General features: G+C 39.2%; 1 long non-coding RNA gene across 1 annotated transcript; it reads left to right on the plus strand.

The window, feature by feature from the left end:
* The first annotated feature begins 901 nt into the window (after window positions 1-901).
* Window positions 902-21,165, plus strand: LOC129701808 (uncharacterized). The gene is made up of 4 exons (XR_008724270.1): window positions 902-1,008; window positions 13,809-13,935; window positions 15,034-15,237; window positions 19,499-21,165. It is a non-coding gene; the product is annotated as an uncharacterized LOC129701808 (long non-coding RNA).
* Window positions 21,166-24,698: the final 3,533 nt, after the last annotated feature.

Consider the following 24,698-nt stretch of genomic DNA (forward strand, 5'->3'; position numbering starts at 1 on the left):
GAACCCCATGCTCCCGTCTCCCCGTTCTCTTTTCCCTCTTCTCTCTTTCCGCCTCTCTCTCCCCTCTCTCTCCCTTCTCTCTCTCCCCTTCTCTCTCTCCCTCCTCTCTCCTCTCCTTCTCTCTCTCTCCCCCTCTCTCTCCCCCCTCTCTCCCCTCTCTCTCTCCCCCCTCTCTCCCCCCCTCTCTCTCCCCCCTCTCTCTCTCTCTCCTCTCTCTCTCCCCCCTCTCTCTCTCTCTCTCTCTCCTTCTCTCTCTCCTCCATATCCACACGCGGCAGCATCCCACAGTCACTGAACGCGATGCACCGCCATCGGACCCCAACCCCCACACCAGGGTGATTCACCCCCATCGCGGGGACAGATTACCATCTCGTTGCTTGCGGAACGCATCCAAGCTCCCAAGCACAAAACAGGCATCGTCTCTGGAGAGAAGGAATCGGTGGCGTTTCGGGTCGAGACCTTTCAGACGCACTCTGAAGAACGGTCTCGGCATCGCATTCAGTGACTGTGGGATGCTCCCGTGGAGACGGAGACGGAGGAGAGAGAAGGGGGAGAGAGAGAAGGGAGAGGAGGGAGAGAGAGAGAGGAGAAAGGAGAGAGAGGGAGGGGAGAGAGGGGAGGGGAGAGAGGGGAAGAGAGAGAGGGGGAGAGAGAGAAGAGGGGAGAGAGAGAAGAGGGAGACAGGAGTATGGGGTTCATTTTCCCACACAAGCCATAGGTGACTGGGCAGTCTGAAGCCAAGCATCAAGTTGAAAGCGGCTGAAGGTCGAGACAGCCCCCACTCTCCCATGGGCTGCAGGTCGGGTGGAGCGGAGGTTTGGGACAATGTTCATGCCTTCACAGTGATGTGATTGACGCGGTGGTCTGGACCAATCACTGACAAGTCCCGCCCCTCGGCAATGTCATGTCCATTATTGGACTTTTCTGTTGAGCGGCAGTCATTCCTTTGGCTTGTGGACGACGCCGTCGCCTTTCGGGTAGGTGGCGTTTCGACATAGCGGCCATTCGGTAAGTTTGCTTTTAGGTGACGCGACTTTTTGGTTTGTTGGCTTTTAGGCGTCCCGCCCTTTTGGTTAGTTTGCATTTAGGCGTCCCATCCTTTCGGTTAGTAGGTGTTTCATCTTCAGTCTCTTTTGGTTTATTGGCGTTTCGGCCTCGTTTCCATTCAGTTCTTTGGCTTCGACTTCTTTGCTTCGGCTTTTTGTCTGTCGGCACCACATCCGGCTACCATTCAGAGGGTTATAAACAAATCTGCCCCTGCTCCTTATCAAAACCAAAACTGGTCTTATGCTGATAATGTATAATCACTTATTAACAGCACTAACCCATTTCCATTTCCTATTTGCATGTTCTTCTGATTTATTGAAAACCCTGGATTATTTGACAAATACTAGTTCTTAAAATTGTTAAATAGTTAAACAGAAGAATATTACCCCCAAATGGTCAGGCGCCATGTTTCTAATGTGTGGCTGGCAGTCTACTACATAAATAGGCACGTTTGTTACAGTTAAGGGGCTGTCCCACTCTACGAGCTAATTCAAAAGCTCTCCCGAGTTTAAAAAAAAATCAAACTTGTGGTAAACACATAGAATGTACGTAGCGGGTACGTCGGAGCTCGGGACGTCTCTTAGCAGCTCGTAATGCTAACGGCAGGTACTCGGGAAACGTGGTAAGCTCGGGAAGACTCGTGAAGATTTTTCAACGTTGAAAAATTTCCACGAGGGCCCTGAGTACCTACAAGCGGCTATCACCGTAATTCTTCGAATTCGAATCAGGGGAAACTCGGGAGAACTGTTGAATTAGCTCATACAGTGGGACAGCCCCATTATGGAGCGACAGCAAACTTAAGATTTTTATCAGCCACAGATCTGTAGGGTGGGACCGACTATTTTCTGGAACAGACTTAAGGTGCAGAAAGATCTCCTTCTGCCTCAATGTCCAGGTTCCTAAATTGTAATTTCTATTGGAATTTTAATTGCAATGTAATGACTGCTTATATTTTTCTGCAAAGAACAGGAGGTATTCAACATTTTGTGGTTTAAAGGTGTACAAGTAGTCTTATCTCTAACCATCATCCTATCCCTAGATCAATTTGGAACTAAAGCAACCTACATTAAACACAATACTGAGCAATATGTGTGTTATGATTGTGTTTATAATTTGTTTGGTTGTTTTGTTGTTCCGCGAGCATTGCCACTTTCATTTCACTGCACATCTCGTATGTGTATGTGACAAATAAACTTGACTTGACTTGACTTGAATTTATTGATTTATTTCATCAGCTATCCGTACTTCCAAAACACTCATCTCAGTCTAAAGACTGAATTATATAGCGGTTGTTTTTAAGGTGCTGATTACGCAAGATTTTGTTTTAATTGTAATAGTTCACAATATTCCTGCACAAAACTGCAGCAGCCATGAATTTGGAATGGATGCTTCTGTGCACAGCCCATTTTAGTTTGGCTGTCCTTTTCCCCATTGTTGGATTGCACCAAATGATATAAATGTCTGACAAAGGGTAAACATTGTAAATTGCTCCTAGTGTGTAGGATAGTGCTAGTGTATGGGGATTGCTCATCGACATGGACTTAGTGCGCCAAAGGGCCTGTTCCAAGCTGTATCTCTAAACTAATCTAAACTAAAAAGACAATCTAATACCCATCTGTACAACACTGTGGCGCTCTGTGCCTTGGCAATTTGTGCTTTTCTGCATTTCTGTTAAACGGGGTGAGTATCTGTCTGCTCCAGCCTTCAGGTGATACATTGCTGATTGCATCCGGTCTCCCTGAATGATCCAATTACAATGCCCTCATTAATGAATACAGATGCAAAGTATTCATTTGAAACCTCACCTTGGTTTCTACTGAGCCGGTGGACCATGGGTGGTTCACAGCTTCAAATTGTAATAACACTGTTTGAATTCTATTTGCTGGCTGTTTCTGATGTTAGACTTGTATGCTTCTTTCTGTGGGCATCAAGCCAGTTATCCGTGCTGTGCAGCATCTTCCCTATTTAGGTAAATGTGTTTCACTTGTTGAATATAATGCATTATTCAGTAATAAGCCACACCAGTAGGGTACCTGTTTGCAGCTCAGATGCATCTTTTCGGATTTTCCAATCAGCAGCGGGAGATACAAACATTAACTGATTGACAAAGTTCTGAATTGGATGTTTACATTCAATAAAAGTAAGAAATAGTTCTGACAGCACATGGCCGACAGCACTTTCAAAATTGTACTTCCATTGCCAGAAGTGAGTTGTATTTTACTGCTGTACAGCACATTGGGTTCTATTAGCACGGGATGGATTTCTACGTTGTTGATTTAGAAATGGCTTTTTTTTTTACCAAACTCGTGTATGAAACAACATGAGTTTACGAATTGGATTCTGTAGCACTTTTTTTCCCACCACTATGGGACTAAAAATCCATTGCACCCAAAATAAGTCGTGTTAATGATCAAGTTTTGGTGAAATTCTGCCAATCCTCAAATTGGACAAAGCATTTCCAGTAACGATCTACATAAGAGCAACTTACATTTTCTTAGTATCAACACTGCACTGAAGGACCTCAATCAACATCGGTTAAGAGTTTAACACAGTGAAGCTTGAAGTGCTACAGCGACCATTATGTAACAGTCTCAGGAGAACTAGAGGAGGAGAATCATGTTCTTGCTTTGCATGTAATCCTCCTCCTAAGGAATGCATTCCTAGCATTAGGATGCCTAAACAACAACTTCAGAAAAGACTGCAGACTGCTCAGACACCTCCCAATGTTTACACATTGAGATTACCAGGGATATCTTTGTGATGATATAATCCTTCAATGGATGTCACAGCAAAGGCTTCAGGTTAGATGTTGTTGTTGGTCTGACTCCTTGGGGCAATAGGCAAATACCTATTTTGTCCACAAGGAGCGTGTGCACAAAGATTCTTCAGAGAAACTGCGTCATAGCTGGACGTCTTCGATGAGCAATATCTTTACAGGCTCAAGTTTTCTAAGGCTATGATCATGTAGGTGTGGGGCCTTCTGCATGACAACCATTGGCCACACTCTTATACCTTGAAGATAGACACAATGTACTGGAGTAATTTGGCAGGTCAAGCAGCATCTCTGGAGAAAAAGGATGGGTGTTTTTAAGTCTAAAGAAGGTAGAATGCCATCTGGGGAAGTCCAAGAGGATGTTTTTGGGTGTAAAGATAGTAGTTTATGTTCATAATTTCATACGTTTTAGGAGCAGAATTAGGCCATCAAGTCTACTCTGCCATTCAATTATGGCTGATCTATCTTTTGCCTTCTCCACATAACCCCTGAAACCCATGCTAATTAAGAATCTGTCAGTCACCGCCTTAAAAATATGGCCTCTGGTCCTAGACTCTCCCACCAGTGGAAACATCCTCTCCACATCCATTCGATCCTGACCTTTCACTATTTGGTAAATCTCAATGAGGTCCCCACCTCATATTTCTAAACTCCAGCAAGTAGAGGCCCCGTGCTGTCAAACACTCATTATATGTTATCACAATAATTCCTGGAATCATTCTCATAAACTTCCAAATTCTTCCTCAGATATGGGGCCCAAAACTGCTCACTATACTTCAAATGCATTCTGACTAGTGCCTTATAGAGCCACATCATTACATCCCTGTTTTTATATCCTATCCCTGTTATTATATTCTAATTACTAGTTAACAATATATGAAGGGATCTTATACATACGAAGGAGTCTAAATCAAAACACTTTATTTATCTGTTTCTCTCAATCTTTTTTATAACTTTGCATTGATGACCCTTTGTGCAAAGCTGGAAGGGACAGAGACTAGACAAAACCTCGCCTCCAATTTTGGTCACATCGTCACTAAAAATCAGCTGAGGTGTTTCAATTTTATTTTTATCGTCTGGTGTGTTACAAACTAACATCCATTTGTTAAGGTTTCTCATAAACTATGTAAATGAAGGATTGAAACATCCAACAACATTGGCATTTTTTTAGAGGAAAAAAATGGCATGGTCGTAAATCATCCAAAAGGAAAAAAATGTGAAGCTTGCAAAATAAATTCCAATAGCCATTTATGGAAAACGCTTGCAATTTTCATGGTAGACTGAAAGTAGAGTGAAAGGCTGTGGGGTCTGCAAGGCTGATCTATATAATTCTTTACCTTCCCCGTCAGTGTGATTATGGTAGTCAGTGTTGAATTGTCAGCAGAATCTTCTAGTCAAAGGTCCTTCACAGCTCTGATTAGAGACTGTAAGAAAAATATGTGATTAGTTGATAAACAACTCTGAAACTCTACAGTTTCTGAAATTTGTTTTGCTGTAGCTCTGAACACCTTAATTCATGCACAAAATTACCTAAGTGAATTTAGCTTTGTACACACTTTGTGAGAGGAATTCTAAAATGCAATGAAAACAACTCATACAAATTCAGATTTACATTATGCGGATAGTCTATCTCACACACAGAGACACGCACGCACACACACACACACACACACACACACACACACACACACACACACATGCACACACAGATATACACTCACAGACATACACACACATACACACATACACACATACGCACACAGATGTAAACACACAGACACACACACAATCATTCATAAGGTAGACAGAAATGCTGGAGAAACTCAACGGAGTTTCTCCAGCATTTTTGTCTACCTTTGATTTTCCAGCATCTGCAGTTCCTTCTTAAACACAATCATTCATAATCTCAGTACGTCCCCAAATCGTTGGACATAATTCTTGAGGTAATCTTCAATTTAATTTATAGTGGCTGCTAAATAATATTAGAAGTTCTATTGATATCTAAAACTTGAATGTCCTGGCCCATATGACAATATTGCCATTGGTGGGTAAGGAAGGTGAGATGTGATGGCACTTATTATCCTGGAAGCCACTGCTTGCAATCCAAAAGATTGAATTTAATGGCATGAGTATGTCGTCAGGAGCTTCTTAACTTTCAAATTACTTGGTAAATATTCCAGGTAGTTGTTGAGGACACAGATTATCTTGTGAATTCAATCAATATCACAGATACTATGTGTACAAAGACTGGCCAAAGATGCCTAAAAAAAATACAATTGCTTTTTAATTGTTATGAAGTAGTTTTGTGGTTTCAGAAATAATTTGATGGATAAACTAAGGCTTTTAAATTAAATATTTAGATGAAATAGCTAACCAGGAATGTTCAGCCATCAATTTTATATTTTATCTTAATGAGAGAAAAATTAAAAAAATATGCTGATTTAAATTAATTTGGACTGAAGAGTTTGCAATATTAGGACTTATTTCACATTACAGTTCTAAGAAACAGCACAAGGCTATGAGAGCATTACATGGTTTGTTTCTATTTTCTCAGCAGAATAGCATACTATTTTATTGAACATGTTGCACTTTAACATTAATAATAAGGAAATTGATCATGTTCTACATATCAGAATGGAGGTCATCTGCTACCATTTACGTAACATATAACTATAGATGTTTCCTGTCATTTTGTTATTAAGAATTTATTTTTCCACCTTTGAAAGAGAAACTGCCTATTAACTGTCTATTCACCTCACAATTACTTTTATCATTAAGGGAGGACAGATTCACTGATGAGGCCAGTTCCTGACAGGGTGCTGGGCCACCTTTATGACACTGAATGGCTTGATATACCATTTCATGGGTGAGTCAACAGCAAAGCTGAATTAAATACACGTGAGGCTTGACAAGGACAGCAAATTTTCACCCCTAAAGGGCATTAATAAAGCAGATGGATTTTAATGACAATCCGGTAATTTCATGCTCATAATTGCTGATACTAGCTTTTTAATTCAAATTTATTTAATTAACTAAATTTAATTTTCCCAGCTACAGTGACGTACTTAAACTTGCAGCACTAAGTTTTCATTCCATGCCTCTTGGTTATTAGTTCAATGATGTACCCACTCAGCTATCACCCATAATCCTTGTTCCCTAAATGTTTATCAATGTAATTATCCTTCTGAAATTCTCTTCACACAGTGAATTGGGCCAGGAATTCTCCTGGAGGAATGTTTTACTCCAAGATACACAATGCTAATAACTATTTTGGTTGTGAGTCCATTATTTAAATATTCAGGCAGCATTTCAGTCCGCAAACTTTAGACCCAATGGTCAATGAATTCTTTCTTTCAAGTCCTGCATTATTCTAAAGGTAAGGAGCAGTAAATCCAGGACAGGATCCGCATTCTGAGGGCTACGAAAGAAAGATGCCTTGTGGTCATGGATCAGGTTATGGGCTGAGACCTGGACCGGTTGCGTGATTGATGCTGGAAGTGATTGTGAAAGTGGTGCGAGCAAAATCAAACCATCATGAAGCATAGTCTCAGTGGCCCGAAGGGCCTGTTTCCATACAGTATCTTTCAATCAATTCCATCAGGTCTGCTTTACATTTTGATTACGTATCTGTTTCTTTTCTAAATTATCTGATTGAATCTGTCTCCACCATTCTGCTTGACAATGCATTTGACAGATTCTAACCACTGAGTAAATAAGGTTTTCCTCAACTTACTTTTGGTTCCTTCTCTATTTCTTTAATTCAACATCTTCTTTCTCTTGATTCTTCCATCAATGTGACAGATTCTCTCTATCCATTCTGTCTTGATCCTTCATTATTTTAAACACCTCTATCAGATTTGTTCTCAACCTTCTCAGTTGCAAGAAGCGTAATCCCAATTTATCCATTCCATTTGAGTGACTACAGTCACTCATGTGTGATATCATTGGAGTCAATCTCTCTTCGTCTGCGCTAAAGTTTTCAAATCTTTCCAAAAGTACAGTACCCAGTACTGCAAATAAAATTCCAGTTGTGACCAACCAATGCTTGGTAAAATATTTACTTGAAATCCTTGTTCTTGTACTCTGTCTCTATATATAAAGCCAGGAAGGCAAATGCATTCATGTCTCAACCACCTGTCAATCTATTAAGCACATTAGCATGCAGAACGCTTTGTTTCTGTACCTAGTTTAGAAGTGTTGCCCTCTATATTGTTCCTCCAATTTAAATATGGTATGTGGAAATTTTCCATGTAGAATTTCACCTGCCATTTATCCATACATTCCATTAGCTTGTTCATATCCCTATTAACTATTGCTAGAATCCTTTTTGCTTCCAAGTTTATTTTTCTCTGTGCATCTTGTCCTGTACTCCTACGTTCAAGTCATTAACATTATTTGGAAAAGCAACCAGTTTGATTAGTAAATTAATTAGCCCACCAATTTTTGATTTAAATTATTTTTATTAGAAGCGTAAACACATAATAGCAACACGGTTTGTTTATCAATTACATTCATATAAAGCTTCTGTTCTTTTTATAGAATTTTTTGAAAGATAGAACTGAAAAGAAAGGTCTATCAACTATTAAAGAGGGATGGATAAAAACCAAGAAAACCAAACAACGTAAATTACCAATAACAATTTTGGAGACGGTTCCGTAGATTATAAGGCGTATTCATCCAATCCTGAGCTCAAGTTTTAGTCCAGTTTCTGTGTTGAACCAATTTACCTCTTTAAAAAATCAATAAATGGAGACCATATTCTAGCAAATAGTTCTGATTTGTCAGTTAAGACAAGTCTAATTTTTTCCAAGTGTAAAGTCTCAGATATTTCTGTAATCCACATTTTAATTGTGGGGGTTATTGGGTTTTTTCAAAATCTTAGTATTAATTTTTTTCCCAGTTATTGTAGTGTAATCAAGAAAATGTCTTTGATTTGCTGTAAGTTTTATATTTTGTTCTGATATTCCCAATATTATTAATTTTGGATCGGGATCCAATTGAATATTAACAACTTCAGAAATAATTAAATATCCATCCAAAATTACAATCCAACTCTGTCATAGCTCAGACAGAGTTGTGACCTCTCCCTCCCCATCATGCAGAGACTGAGCCACACCCACACTTCCGGGTTTTGTAATCCCTCCCCCTTCCACCAGAAAATATGTGGCTTCATGGTGTGATTGACAGGAGGGAGATTCTTAACATTTTTTAAACATTAATAACACTTTTATTTTTCAATGATGAGAAGAATCCTCTGCACCTGATCAGCGGAGGGGGACTGAGTAAGATGGGCAAAAATCACAGCCATAAGTGGTAGCATTTTACCTAAAATCAATATAGTGCAAACAGGAAGTTGTCAAGTTTAGACAAACAACCCTTTGCAGTGCCTTTTCACTTCAACCCAAATCCCCCAAACAACCGTTTGCAGTGCCTTTTCACTTCAACCCAAAACCTCCCCAAACAACCCTTTGCAGGGCCTTTTCACTTCACCCCCCCCCAACACCCCTTTGCAGTGCCTTTTCATTTCAAACCAACCCCTCCCCCAAACAACCCTTTGCAGTGCCTTTTCTTTCAACCCAAACCCCTTCCCCCCAAACAACCCTTTGCAGTGCCTTTTCACTTCAACCCAAAACCCTCCCAAACAACCATTTGCAGTGCATTTTTACTTCAACCCAAATAACCATTTGCAGTGCATTTTTACTTCAACCCAAACAACCATTTGCAGTGCATTTTTACTTCAACCCAAACAAACATTTGCAGTGCATTTTTACTTCAACCCAAACAACCATTTGCATTGCATTTTTACTTCAAACCAACCATATTTTCATTTTCAAACCACATTAAGGGCACTCACAGTTTAGTAGACATGTGTTCAGTGTTATTCAGAGTTCAGAGAGATGTGACCCTCCAGTTTCCTCCATCTTGCAGAGACTGAGTGGGGCACACCACTTCCGGGTTTTATAGTCCCTCCCCCCTCCCACCAGTTGGGGGCAGCAGAGAGAATGGTGATTTTAAAAAAACCCATTAATATCTCTCTGATTTTTCATTGATGGGAAAAATCCTCCGGGCCCGGAAGGCAAAGGGGGGCTCTGGGTGAGGTGGCCAAAAATGATGGCCGTAGGTTGCAGCATTCTCTCTGAAATCACAGCACAGCGAGCCAAAAGCGGTCAAGATCAAACTTTTAGTAATATAGATGTAATACTTTAAATTGTATTAAAGAGTGTCTGGTGTTTAACGAACAGTAATGTATATGCTGTAAGCTTTCATCCCATATATCCTTCGTTATGGATTGAGCCAATTCATTTTCCCATGCTTGTCTGTGTGGTTCCGTCGACGGGACCTCAGTATCTAAGAGGATATAATAAATGTAAGATATTAATTTACCCGTGTTAGGATGTTATTTAAACATTCATCGAGGATTTGGGGGTATTTATTTCTATACACTTGTGTATGTGATTTTACATAATCTCTAAGTTGCAAGTATCTAAAAAAATTATTTTGATGTAGTCCATAATTCTGTTGTAGCTCCTGGAATGAAAGAAAGATACCCTTTCGATAAAGGTGTCCCATTTTTGTAATTCCATAGTTTTTCCATTTTGCAAATCCTTTATCTAATACGGCCAGTTTAAATTAGGGGTTATTTAAGATAGGAAGAAGAAGTGATAAATTATCCAATTTTAAAGTATGTTTTAATTGTTTCCAGGCTTGCATACCACTATGTAATATCGTGTTTCCACTATAAGTTTTTTTAATCAATTTTGTAGGTGTTAACAAAATCACGGCAATTTGAAAAGGTAGGCAGTCCTCTTTTTCCATCTTTAACCAATCTGGTTGTTGATCCATATCCTCCAACCAGAAGTTCATATTTTTGATATTAACTGCCCAAAAATAAAATAGAAAATTTGGTAAAACAAATCCTCCATTCATCTTAGATTTACACAGGTGATTTTTACTTATTCTATGGTCAGTGTAGTCCCAAATAAAACTTGTAACAATCGAGTCAAGTTAAAAAAATAATAATTTTGGAAGATAGATCGGGATTGATTGAAATAAGTACTGTAATTGGGGAAGGAAAATAATTTTAATGGCATTAATTCTACCAAACATTGAAATGGGGAGTGTTTTCAAATATTGAATATTCTTATGGAGTTTAGTGAGTAGGAGAGGAAACTTTGATTTAAATAAAGACGCGTATTTCTTAGTCACATAAATTCCAAGGTATTTAAACTTTTCATAGACTATTTTAAAAGGAGATTGTTACAATATATATGGGTTTGGTTCCGTTACTGGCGTAATTTCACTTTTATTCCAATTAATTCTATATCCCGAGAATGAGCCAAATTGCGTTATAAGATTGAATAATTTCAGAATAATTGTTTCTGAATTTGTGATGTATAATAATACATCATCTGCATATAAAGACATTTTATTAACTCTATCTTTAGTATTGTATCCATAAATTCTGGATGAGCTCCGATGCTTTCTGCGTGGTTCAATAGCTAAAGCAAATATTAATGGAGATAGTGGGCATCCTTGTCTACAGCCTCTAGATAGATTGAATTTAGGTGATAACATTTGATTTGTCAACATTCTAGCTGATAGATTAGGATATAGGAGTTTAACACAGGTACAAAACTTCTCACCCAATTGAAAAATTTCCATCACAGAAAAGAGATAGGGCCATTCTACCTGATCAAAGGCTTTTTCAACATCTAACGAGCAATACATTAGTTATTCTATTTGAGTAGATTATATTAAACAATCGTCTCAAATTATAGAATGAATAGCGTTTTGGGATAAAACCTGTTTGATCGTGGTGTATTCATTTATGAATTACTAAGCTTAATCTGTGGTCTAAGATTTTTGTTAATATCTTCTGATCGGTATTTAAAAGAGCTATTGCTCTATATGAGTCAGGGTCTTCAAGATCTTTATCAATTTTTGGTATGTGTTATGGTTGATTCATTTAAAGTTTCTGGCAATACCTGCTGTGTGAAAGCATAATTATATAATGTCTGTAGGCGTGGGGAGATCAAATCATTAAATGTTTTATAAAATTCAAAATTTAGACCACAGCCTTTCCATTTTTCAAGGGTCTAATGGACTCTTCAATATCTTTCATTGAAATTTCAGCACCTAATAATTCTCTCCCTCTCAGATCTAATCCTGAAAGATTACATTTCTTTAAGAATGTTTCCATAGTACAGTCTGTTTTTTTGGCTGAGTAAAGTGTCTGATAATAATTCAAAAATCTGTCATTGATGTCTTAGGCAATGATAGTGTTTCTCCCATATCTGATTTAATTTTATTAATTGTTTTTTTCCTGATCTAACTTGCAAAGTTGACGAGCTAGAAATTTTTGTGGTTTATCACTAAATTCAAATTCTAATTGTTTAGTATGTTGATAAAGTTTTATAATTTGGTCTGAATATATGTGATTTAATTTATATTTAAGTGCAGCAATTTTGTTGTGTTTTATCATAGAGGGAGCTGTCGCGTTTTCAATATCTAATTGCTTTATTTCCATTTATAGTTCATATTGATTAGCTCGGCTCTTTTTATTATGAAAGGCTTGGGAGGAGATAAGTGCTCCTCATACAAATGCTTTAAATGTTTTCCACAGAAGGGAGACAGGGGTTTGTGCGAGACTGTTCATCTGAAAGAACATATTAATTGTGTTGTGAAGTATTTGCAGCACGCTTTATCATTTCAGATTTGAGGATTGAGCCTCCAGTGTATCTGCTTTTATCTATACCTTTTAATTTAGCCATTAATGTTAAAGGTGCATGATCCAAAATTATAATATTATGATATTTTGTATTGTATGTATATGGGATAAGTTTGGAGTCCACTAAAGATAGTCGATTCTTGAATAAGTTTTATGTACTGGTGAGTAAAATGAATATTCTCGTCCAGTAGGGTTTTCTATTCTCCAGACATCTTTAATATTGGTAGTATTAATATATGAATTTAATCATTCACTTGCCTTTGATTTTATTTTCCTTTGATGATCTATCTAAATAAGGGTTGAATGTGCAATTTAAGTCTCCACCAATTATCAGATTGTATTGTGTAAGTTCCGGAATAGTATTAAGTGTTTTCTTAAAAAACAATGGGTTATCAAAATTGGGACCATAAACGTTAAGGAGGATTACCTTTTCTGAATATAATTCACCCACCAATATAATATATCTACGATCAATATCCGCAATAGTTGACACATGTTTAAAAGGTATAGCCTTACGGATTAAAATTGCAACCCCTCTAGACTTATGGGAGAATGAGGAATGATACGTTTTAGCAATCCATTTTGCTTTCAATCTATGTTGTGCTTCATTTTTAAGATGAGTTTCTTGAAGGAATATTATATCAGCTTTGAGTGATTTTAAGTATGCTGATACTTTACCTCTCTTGATTGGTTCATTAATCCCTTGACATTCCAACTACAAAATGTAATTCCTTCACCCCTGATTTTCATATTAACATCTTGCATCTTATTGATAGGCTGGCCTATAAAGAAGCAAATGGTTCAACATCTTGAATCTGGTATTCCACCCAAACACAGGATCGATTAATTTTTAATTTGATAGATCTTCATCTCTAACATATCTCCTTAAAAAAAAATCTTATAATTAAATTTAACATTTATATAATTAAAGGTAAGATAGGTAGATAGAAAGTTAATAGTGTGCCAAAAAGATAGAAAAACTACAGTAAGTGTAGTTAGTGATAGCCACAGTAGCGTGACTAAAATTCTAAGGACTTCCATAGCCTTGTTAAAAAAATAACAATACTAGTTCCGTATTTTAAAACACAAATAAATCTCAATAATAACAATTTGTAAAAGAGAGGCGGAAAAAAAAGAGAGAGTTAGGTCTAAATCATTTTTAATCCAGTGATGGGGATTTTTTTATTAGTCAAAAATATTAGTTAAAAAATATTAGTCCAATATTAGTCAATTATTAACAAAGATTTTTTTTTTAAATAGAGTAAAATGAAATACCTGCATTAGGTATTGATTATACACAAAAATGCTGGAGAAACTCAGCGGGTGCAGCAGCATCTATGGAGCGAAGGAGATAGGCAACGTTTCGGGCCAAAACCCTTCTTCAGATGTATTGATTACATTTCTTATTTGTAACTATAAAAATATCTTATTAATATAGTTAGCAATAATTAGTAATAATTAGTAATATTTACTAATAAATAATAATAGTAGTTGTAAATTAATAACAAGATAACTGCTAAACTATCATTTAAGTATAACAACTTAATGTTCCATTTGTTCTCCGCCAAGTGTTGACCCCGTGGAGATGTCGTTCATCACTTCGATGATTTCTCAATGTCCTGGGTGAACTCAAATGCTTTCTTGTGATCGGTAAAGAAGTGTTCCTTATGCTTGTAGGTAACTTGGAGTTTTGCAGGATACAACAGGCCAAATCTTAGGTCTGAAATCTTCCTGAGAATTCCTCTTGTCTCGTTGAAAAGCGCTCTTCTCTTGACAACCTCTGTGGGATAGTCTCTGAAAAGACGGATATTGTTACCTTCAAATGATAGGTTACAGTTGCCGACAATTTTCGACAAGATGTCTTCCAAAACGTGGTCATAATGCACCTTCAATATCAGATGTCTTGGTGGGGGGGGGGGCATTAGTGTTCTGACATGGTCTCAATGCCCCTTGTGCACGATCCAGTAGAGGCTTTTTATCTAAATTTAAAACCTTTTGTAGAAGGTCGGCAGCAAATTTATGAGGGTTTTTATTTCACTCTCTGCCCTCTTTGATCCCCACGATTCTCAAGTTCTGACGTTTCGAACGTCCCTCCAAATCAATATATTTTTCAGAGATTTTATTCAGTAATTCTGATAAACGCTTGGTCTCAGTTAAGACCCTTTTCGTAGTGTCAGCACTTGGCTGATCAATTGACTAATTCAGTTATAGCTGTAGTATGCTGATTTACTATATTGATAACTGGATCCAACTTATAATTAAGCTTGGATTCCAATTTATTAAATTTAGCGTTTACCTCATCCATATGTTGGTTTATTTTTCCACTTATTTTGTCCTTCCAGGTAGACAATTCTTCCAGAATTTTAGTATGGACAGTCTGAAATGAATCTGCTATTTCGTGTTTAAAAATTTTCAGTTCTTCCCTTATGACAGATATTTATCCTGAAGTAATGTTACGGAACTGCTCCATTCTGTTTTTTTTTAGGTCTTACCTTCTGACCTTGTTTAGAAATTTCTTCTTGGTACGACGCTGATATTGAGGTCAAGGCTTCACTCGGGCCTAGTTATTCCTCCAGTCGTTTAACCCGGGTTTTCCTTGTCTGTACTTTTGGGGGAGTTCTTTGAGTCAACATTAAACAACTGTCATCGCAGTCTGATGACGTCACTCACCCCTCGACACAATCTGCAGGTAAGTTTTTCAGCGGGCCCGTCGCGTTTTTTCTCCCTTTTCTTTCGGCTTTTCCACAGAGCTAGCTGATGCGTGGCTTACTCCAGCATAGCCCCACTGGAAGACAGGCCATTACCAATTTTGCATCCAAAATTAGGCTCAGGTGGATTTCTAGTCAGTGATACCAACACTTCTAGATTTACTTTAACTTAATCCCAAGCTATATGAATACATTCCAGTTTATAGGTGTCTTTCCAAACATTGTGATTTACTATATGTATTTATTCTCATATTTCTGTCATTTCTTTTAGTTTAATTTAGAGTTTAGTCTCAAGTCCAGTGTCAGAGGTTATGGGGAGAAGGCTGGAGAATGGGGTTAGGAGGGAGAGATAAATCAGCTGTGATTGAATGGCGGGGTAGATGATGGACCGAATGGCCTAATTCTACTCCTATCACATGATCTTATAAAAGATGTAGGGTGGAAACAGGCACTTCTGCCCACCGAGTCCACACTGGCCATCAATCACCCCTTCACACTCATACTATTTATCCCACTTTACCATCCACTCCATAGATGCAAGTGTCAAACTTACAGAAGCCAAATAACCCACAAACCTGCATGTCTTTTGAGTGTGCAAGGGAACTGGAGCACTCAGAGGAACCCCACACAGTTGCAGAAAGAACATGCAATCTCCACACAGACAGCACCCAAGGTCAGGATCAAACCCAAGTTTCAGATGCCGTGAGGCTGTAGCTCTACCAGCTGTATCACTGTGCCACCGCCAATGTTCCTGCTGTTTCCCCATATCCCTTGATTCCTTTAGCCCTTAGAGCTAAATCTAACTCCCTCTTTAAAACATTAGAATCAATAATTATCCCAATAGGCACCCAGTATTTTTCCCACTCAGGAGTTCCCCACTTCCTATCCCAATAAAACTCTTCAAATTATTTCCCACTGTTTTCTAACCCTTTACCTTACTCATGAATTTAACACAAAAATTCCCACTTTGGAGCAATCTCTTCCTTGTAACCCTCCATGAGACTTGGTAATGGCACATTATCAAATGTCTACTTGCATAACATTTTAGGTCCGCATTGTTCTTTATGATGGCTTTCCTGTAAAAATGCCATGCAATCTGGTAATGCAGAATCTATGCTATTCAGAACTCATGTTGACTGCAGTGTGGTGCCTTAGCAGTGCACAGATAATCCTTAAATTTACTTCTGATGATTGATTCCATTACTTGCTACTGCTTTGAAGTTAGACTAATGGCTCTGTACTTGTCTGAATTTGCTTTGACACTTCCTGAAAATAAATACCATACTTGCCTGTTACCAATCCACGGGTTACTATACAGTGTTTGTTGACTCATTCATTATGGTTGTCAAAGCCTGACAAATCTTCTCCATATCCTCTCTCAGTAGTCTGGAAAAAGAACTAACTATCCCTGCAGATGTATTTGGCTTGAGACACTTTAACCTGTCTGAAGACTTCCATCTCATTTATATGGAAGTCATTAATTTGCTTTAGTTATCATTGCTTGAGAAAGGCCATGGTGCTGACAGATTTCTCTGTGTTAACGGGAAGGAAATAAATACTCAGAATATTAATTATCTTGTGTTTATCTCTTGTAAATGCCATTTTCCCTTTACAGATTTTAAATTATTTATTAAATGCTTTGTGATGGCGTTTCTTTCTTTCTGTCGATATTTTTGCTGCTCTACTTTACTAACCTTTTCTCTGAATAATTAGTAGATGTTCATTGTCTACTTCATTACTCCTGATTCATTTGTTAATCGACTTTGATCAGATTTGTCCCTGCTGATCTGAGGTATCTATTTATTTAGCAATCACCAGCGTCTCTCTTCAAAGTCACTCCTGCTGTTGAAACTATGCTAAATAACCATTCCAAGCAAATTGCCTCTCTCTGTGCCTCTCTCTTTATGTTTCTTAGATAAGATCTGCAATAGTCATTCTTTAGGTCACAGGTTATGGTTTACCAGATGTCCATGGCTCCACCACAAGAATACTTAGTGAGATATGAAGATGGTTGGCATTAAAACTAATTAATTGACATTGACCATCAATGGCCAGGACTGGAGAGAAGCTTCAGAAGGTATCAGAATTAACGAGGAGACACAGAAAGCTCAGTTGCTTGAGGAATGGAAAATAAAGGCGAACAAATATAGCGTTTGACTTCTGGGGAATGGACACAGAAGAGAAGTTGAGGCCACAATCTTGCATTGTCAGAGTGAGGCCACATGCAAGCTGGAGGAGCAGCATATTTCAATGGTATGCACATTGAATTCTACAACTTTAGGTAATACCCTTCCTTTCCCGCCGACGACACCCATTCCTTCCTTCCTTTCTCCTATGACACCCATTCCAGTAGGCACCAATTTCACCTTTAATTCCACCACCTAACCCCACCCTTGGCCTCTTCCATCTATGGTCCTCTCTCTGGCTTTACATTACACTCCTTATCTTACAGCCTTTGTGTCCTTTTTATCTCTAGCTTTTGACCAATCATCATAGAAACATAGAAAATAGGTGCAGGAGTAGGCCATTCTGCACCCTTTGAGCCATTCAATATGATCATGACTAATCATCTAAAATCAGTAACCTGTTCCTGCTTTTTCCCCATATCCCTTGTATCCATTAGCCCTAAGTGCTAAATCAAAGTCTCTCTTGAAAACATCCAGTGAATTGTCCTCCACTGCCTTCTGTGGCAGAGAATTCCACAGATTCACAATTCTCTGGGTGAAAAAATGTTCCTCATCTAAGCTCTAAATGGCATACCCCTTTTCTTAATCTGTGACCCCTGGTTCTGGGCTCCCCCAACATCGGGAACATTTTTCCTGCATTTAGCCTCTCCATCCCTTAAGAATTTTATATGTTTCTATAAGATATCCTCCCACCCTTCAAAATTCCAGTGAATACAAGCCCAGTCAACCCATTCTTTCCTCATATGTCAGTCCCACCATCCTGGAAAATAACCTGGCGAACCTACACTGCACTCCCTCAATAGCAAGAATGTCCTTCCTTAAATTAGGAGATCAAAACTGCACATAATAGTCCATGTGTGGTCTCACAACTGCAGTAGGACTTCCTTGCTCCTTTCCTCAAATCCTCCCGTTATGAAGGCCAACATGCCATTTACTTTGTTCATTGCCTGCTTTACCTGCATGCTTACTTTCAGTGATTGATGTACGAGGATACCCATTTTCTTGGGTTATTTTCTTGTGCAGGTCACGTTGCACCTTCCTTTCACCTAATCTGACCTCCTAATCAAACTCTACTCGCCTGTATCTGCCTATCATTGTGGGTATCCCACCCTCATCCCTTTTCCAGCTTTCTCTGCCCCTACTTCAATCAGTCTAAAGAAGGGTCCCTATTGCGTTGCCTATCCATGTCCTCCAGAGATGCTGCCATGACCTGTTGCGGTACTCTATCACTTTGTGGGGTTTTTTCACTACATTGAATGATGGGATCAGCTTAAGGGCTCAGTTTTACAAACCTTAGTTGAGACAACCTATGTTGGTTTACAGGCAACAGATGAACAGACTGCCCTTTACAACTGATGTTTTATTGAAAGGACTTGTGCGGGTCATGTTTTTCCGGGCGGTGGATTCCTTCTGCCATTTTCTTGGGTTCTTTTCTTGTGCAGACCTTCTCAGCCTCATGCCCTCGTCTGCAGCAAGTGCAGCAGAGATTTGTGGAGGATAGGGGATAAAGGGCACACCAGTTCATGTTGTCTGACTGGGTCCAAACCACTCTTCACTGGGATGGAACTATATCATACTTCCAGTAATTTTTTGTTCCCCATGAATGTCTTGATGTCTACTTCTTTAAAGTTTATTTTGAAACTGCCATATTTCCAATTGAAGAAGGATGCAAGTTATCTCATTTGAAGTACCAATCTGAAAACAAAGCTGATGGAATTTCTATTCACATCAACATTTTAGATAATGATAACCGTTTAAAACCAAGCTGACGAAGGAACCCAAATATATTACAGAAAACTGCTTACTCTTGTCTATATATGAAGATGTTTGCATACATATCAATAACCGGGTGGCGCCCATAAAGGCAGCCTCGCCAGCAGTCTGTCTTGCCCCTTCTTTGTTTTTATTATTTTAAGTATGTCTTAAATGTACGTTTTAATGTCTCTTGGTATGTTTTATGTGGGCGGTGGGGTGGGATCGGGGGAAACTTTTTTCAGTCATTTACCTCGACGGAGCTGTGATTTTTTTCCTTGTCGCATCTCTGTCCACCTTGCAGCCTTGTGGAATAGTGCTGCCATTCCTGCAGACCAGCCCGGAGCTTCAAGGCTTGACGCGGACTTACCATCGCGGAGCGGGACATCTTTTGCCGAGGAACACCACCAAAAGCCTGTGGACTTTAACATCGTGAAGCCGCGGTCTCCGGTAAGAAGAGGCCAACTCGGAAGCTCCATGCAAGGCAGTGTTCCGATCCATCTCGACGCCGGAGTTTCGATCATCCCGATGCGAGGGCTTGAACATCGGACCATTGGCAGCGGCAAGTGCGGAGGGTTCGGCCCCGACCACGGGTGACCAAAGGAGGAAGATGATTGAACTTTATTGCCTTCCATCACAGTGAGGAATGTTGATTCCACTGTGGTGGATGTTTATGCTAAATTTTATTTTATGTGGCTGTGTGTATTGTTGCTTTTCACTTAGTATGGTGTATGGAAACTCAAATTTCATAGTACCTTAATTGGTTAAGTGACAATAAATGTGAACTTGAACTTGAACATTATGACAATAAAGGAATTCAATTCAATTCAATTCAACATGACCAATCAATTTACAATTAATATAAAATCATGTTGTTTTCCATGTAGCCTGAAAACATGAAAGTCATTCTATTGTTTTGTTACTGGATATAAATAAAACAGTTTTGCTTAATTTTAGCTATTATATATTCCGAGTTAACACATTAAAGTTAACACATTAAAGTTAACATTAAAGTAACTTTAGAGTGTTAAAAGACATGCAGCAAGGATCTTTTTGACCTGGTGATTGACCATCACTCACCGATTTAAACCAATCTGCATTAGCATCAGCACAGAATGGGGTGGGAGATTGCAACCTTCACGTGATCCACCCTGTTTCGACTAATGCAATCAACCCGATGTGCACAAACAAAAGATCAAATAGAACAAGTTGCCCTCCAACTTTAGGCTGTGCACGTCGTACGCAAGAAGTAGAAGACAGCACAGAAGCAGACTCTTCCGTGATACAGTGTAGCAGCACCTAGTGATGGCTTGGGGCATCACGAACCCTCGCTATTGCCAGGCGTGGTTACATGATCACGGGGGTGTCTTCATGGGTTTTTATATAGTCTTCATTCAAGCTCCACCCTGTTAGAAGGAGTTTCACATTTTTGGCCGATCTAAAACGCGGCTGAGTAAATTGCTTTGTTATCATTTAAAATAAAGAATCTTACTTTACTCAACCGACTCGACTTGTCAAGACAGCAGCCTATGTGCTACACTTTCAAAATTTCAAAGCATTCATTCTGTCAGATATGATAGGGCTAAAATATTTTATTGTTTTCAGTAGATAGACACAAAATGGTTGAGTGACTCAGCGGGTCAGGCAGCACTGAACAGAAGAACTGGATGACGTTTCAGGTCGAGAGCCTTCATTAGACTCATTTATTGTTTTCAGCATTCTCTGTTTCTCTGTTATTCTCTGTTTCTAATTTAATGTATGTACAATTGTTGTGTTTACCGTTCCAGTTGGTTACAAACCAATAAAGCTGTTAATGGGAACATGCAGTTGTTCTCTTTAAATGGGAATTAAACCATAATCTATATTACTAAAAGTCTGATCTTGACCACTTCCTGTTTTTCTGCTTCATGATTTTAGAAAAAAAAACGCTGCCACTTACGGTTGTGATTTTTGGCCATCTTACTCAGGGTCCCCCTCTGCTGCGCATGACAAAAGGATTTTTCCCATCGATGAAAGATAAAAGAGTTATTAATGTTTTAAAATTGTTGACATTTTCTCTGCTGCCCCTGCTGGTGGGAGTGACGATAAAACCCGGAAGTGTTGTGGCTCAAGTCAGTCTCTGCAAGATGGGGGAAGTGAGAGGGTCATGTTTCTCGGTATGAGCTGTGAATAACACTGAACACATGTCTACTAAACTGTGAGTGTGGTTTTACTGACCTCGAGTGCACTTAATGTGGTTTGAAAATGAAAATGTGGTTGGGTTGAAGTAAAAGCACTGCAAATGGTTGGTGGGGCTTGGGTTGAAGTAAAAGCACTGCAAATGGTTGGTGGGGCATGGGTTGAAGTAAAAGCACTGCAAATGGTTGGTGGGGCTTATTTGACAACTTCCTGTTTGCAATGTATATTGATTTTAGATAAAATGCTACCACTTACGACTGTGATTTTTGGTCATCTTACTCAGTTCCCCTCCGCTCAGCAGTTGCGGATGATTTTTCCCCATCAATGAAAAATAAAAGTGTTATTAGTGTTTAAAAAAATGTTGAGAATCTCTCTCCTGTCAAAAAGGCCACACCTTTTCTGGTGGGAGGGGGAGGGATTATAAAACCCAGAAGTGTGGGTGTGGCTCAGTCTCTGCGTGATGGGGGAGGGAGAGGTCATGATTGTCTGAGCTGTGAATCAACTGAACACACTGAATGTCTACTGAACTGTGAGTGTGGTGTTTTTTGTGGTTTTATGGTGGTTTTATGGTGGTCTCACCCTGCTTGAAATGGTATGAAACTGCATTTGAAAGTGGTGGTCTTGCACCCTGCATGAAATAGTATGAAACTGCATTTGAATGTGGTGGCCTTGCACCCTGCATGAAATGGTATGAAACTGCTTTTGAATTTGGTGGCCTTGCACCCTGCTTGAAGTGGTATGAAACTGCACTTGAATTTGGTGGCCTTGCACCCTGCTTGAAGTGGTCGGAAACTGCACTTGAATTTGGTGGCCTTGCACCCTGCTTGAAGTGGTATGAACCTGTACTTAAATTTGGTGGCCTTGCACCGTGCTTGAAGTGGTAAGAAGCTGCACTTGAATTTTTTGGCCTCGCACCCTGCATGAAATGGAATTTCAAGGAATAGCCGTGAATCAACTGCCAGGCCACCAGCTGTGAGTGAGCTGCCAGCACATCAGGCTTGCGAGACTGAGCTGCCACCCCAATAATCCATTTGGCCCACAATATTCATACTAGCCCTCTGGAGAATAGTCCCTTCAGCCCCCAACACCCATACCAGTGCTCCAGAAAGCCCCCCCCCTCCCCCCACTGGCCACCAATATATGAATTGGTGGATAGGTGGAATTTTGCGTTGGGGGACCAGCCCTCCCGTGTTAACATGGGACCCAACGGGTCCCACTTAGTCTAGTATTTTCCTAAAATTTAAAATTTTTGTTCATCAATTCTTGAAATTTACTGTTTCCAATCAATTAAATCTAGCAAATGTAACTCAGAGTTAAAAGGGTCTGGGTATAAACTCCAACTACAGAGAACCCAATATAATTTTGAACTGTAGTACGAGCTTGAGGACATTAAGCTTAGTTTAATTTATGTAGGAAAGAACTACAAATACTTTTTTAAATCAAAGGTAGACACAAAATGCTGGAGTAACTCAGCGGGGTAGGCAGCATCTCTGGAGAGAAGGTATCGGTGATGTTTCGGGTTGAGACCCTTCTTCAGACTGATGTCAGGGGAGTGGGCCGGACAGAGATAAAATGTATTCAGAGACAATAAGACCAGTGGGAGAAGGGCTAGTGGATGGAGAGAGATTGAAAGCAAGGGCTATTTGAAGTTAGAGAAGTCAATGTTCATACTGCTGGGGTGTAAGTTACGCAAGTGAAATATGAGGTGATATTCCTCCAATTTGTGCTGGGCCTCACTCTGACAATGGAGGAGGCTCAGGATAGAAAAGTCAGATTGGGAATTGGAGGGGTAGTTAAATTACTGAGAAATCGGGAGATCAGATAGGTTAAGGCGGACTGAGTGGAGGTGTTCTGCGAAATGATCACCGAGCCTATGTTTGGTCTCGTCAATGTGCAGAAGTTGAAACCTGGAATAGCGGATACAAGCTATGAGGTTGGAGGAGGTGCAAGTAAACCTCTGGTTCACCTGAAAAGACTGCCGGTGTCCTTGGATGGGGTTTATTTGGTTTAATTTAGGGATACAGAACAGAAACAGGCCCTTTGGCCCACCGAGTCAGTGCCAGCAATCCCCGCACATTAACACTACCCTGCACGCACTAGGGACAATTTTACATTTATACCAAACTAATTAACCTACACACCTGTAGGTCTTAGGAGAATGAGAGGGAACCGAAGATTTCAGAGAAAACCCACGCATGTCACGGGGAGAATGTACAAACTCCATACAGACAAGCACCCGTAGTCAGGATTGAACACTGGTTTCAGGTGCTGCAAGACAGTAGCTCTACTGCCATGCGGCTGTGAAAAGCATTGTGAAAAGTTCCAGATTATAGATCAGATCAATGACTGAGCTCAGATGTACATCGCCACATAGGCACATGTGAGCTTACTTCCTAAAGCTGTATTCTATATTTATCCCTCAACGAGCATAAAGTTGGTCGCATTACTGCGTTTTGGACCTTGTGCTCAAATTGGATGTCAATCATTCTACTTTCCTGCAATGACTACACCTCAAAAAGGTATGTAATAGGCAGAAAAGTGCTTTGGAACAACGTGAATGGCATAACATGAATCCAAATCTTACTTTTTGAAAAATAATACAAATTCACTGGAAGACTTCCATGGAAAATATCTCTTCACCAATGTTTTATGTAAGAAAACATCTCATGGAGTGATTTACCATCGTTACAGAATTTGACATTGTGCATATGTACATTAAGACAAGTTTAGGATGCATGGCTCACATCTATTTTAATGTAGGTGAAGGATCTGTAAAAATGTCTATGAATATTTTTCTGGTGACATTTTGTTTTGTTCACCATTCAAAAAATTTTGCATTACTTTATCTGGATACCTTTTTATACACATATGACGCTTAGGATTGCTGGTTCCAACATTGTAGACCACAACTTCACAGCTTAAGATCGCGATATGATAAAATACGATAGAAATGTATTTATCCCAGGAGGGAAATTAATCTGTCAACAGTCATAAAACACAAGACGCATGAAACATGAAATTAAAGTGACGAGTGGAAAGGATCAGACTGGTTTGCTGAAGAATTTCTGGTTCCATTGGATTTGATTTGCATGTCGAATAGGGGATAAAAGCTGTATCTTATAGGCAGTTATAAGTGGAAAGATTTGGACTTGGAAGTACTCTTCCTAGTTTCCAGAGGTATTGTGACAATGATAATGACAAATGAAAGTACTCATTGCTTTGGGGATACTTAAAGTTGGACTCTATATATAGATTAGTTTATTATCATATTCACCAGGATACAATGGTAATTCCTTGTTCACATTAAGCTCACAGATTAAACAATA

Source organism: Leucoraja erinacea, chromosome 1 (genome assembly GCF_028641065.1).
Source record: "Leucoraja erinacea ecotype New England chromosome 1, Leri_hhj_1, whole genome shotgun sequence".
NCBI classification, from domain to species: Eukaryota; Metazoa; Chordata; class Chondrichthyes; order Rajiformes; family Rajidae; genus Leucoraja; species Leucoraja erinaceus.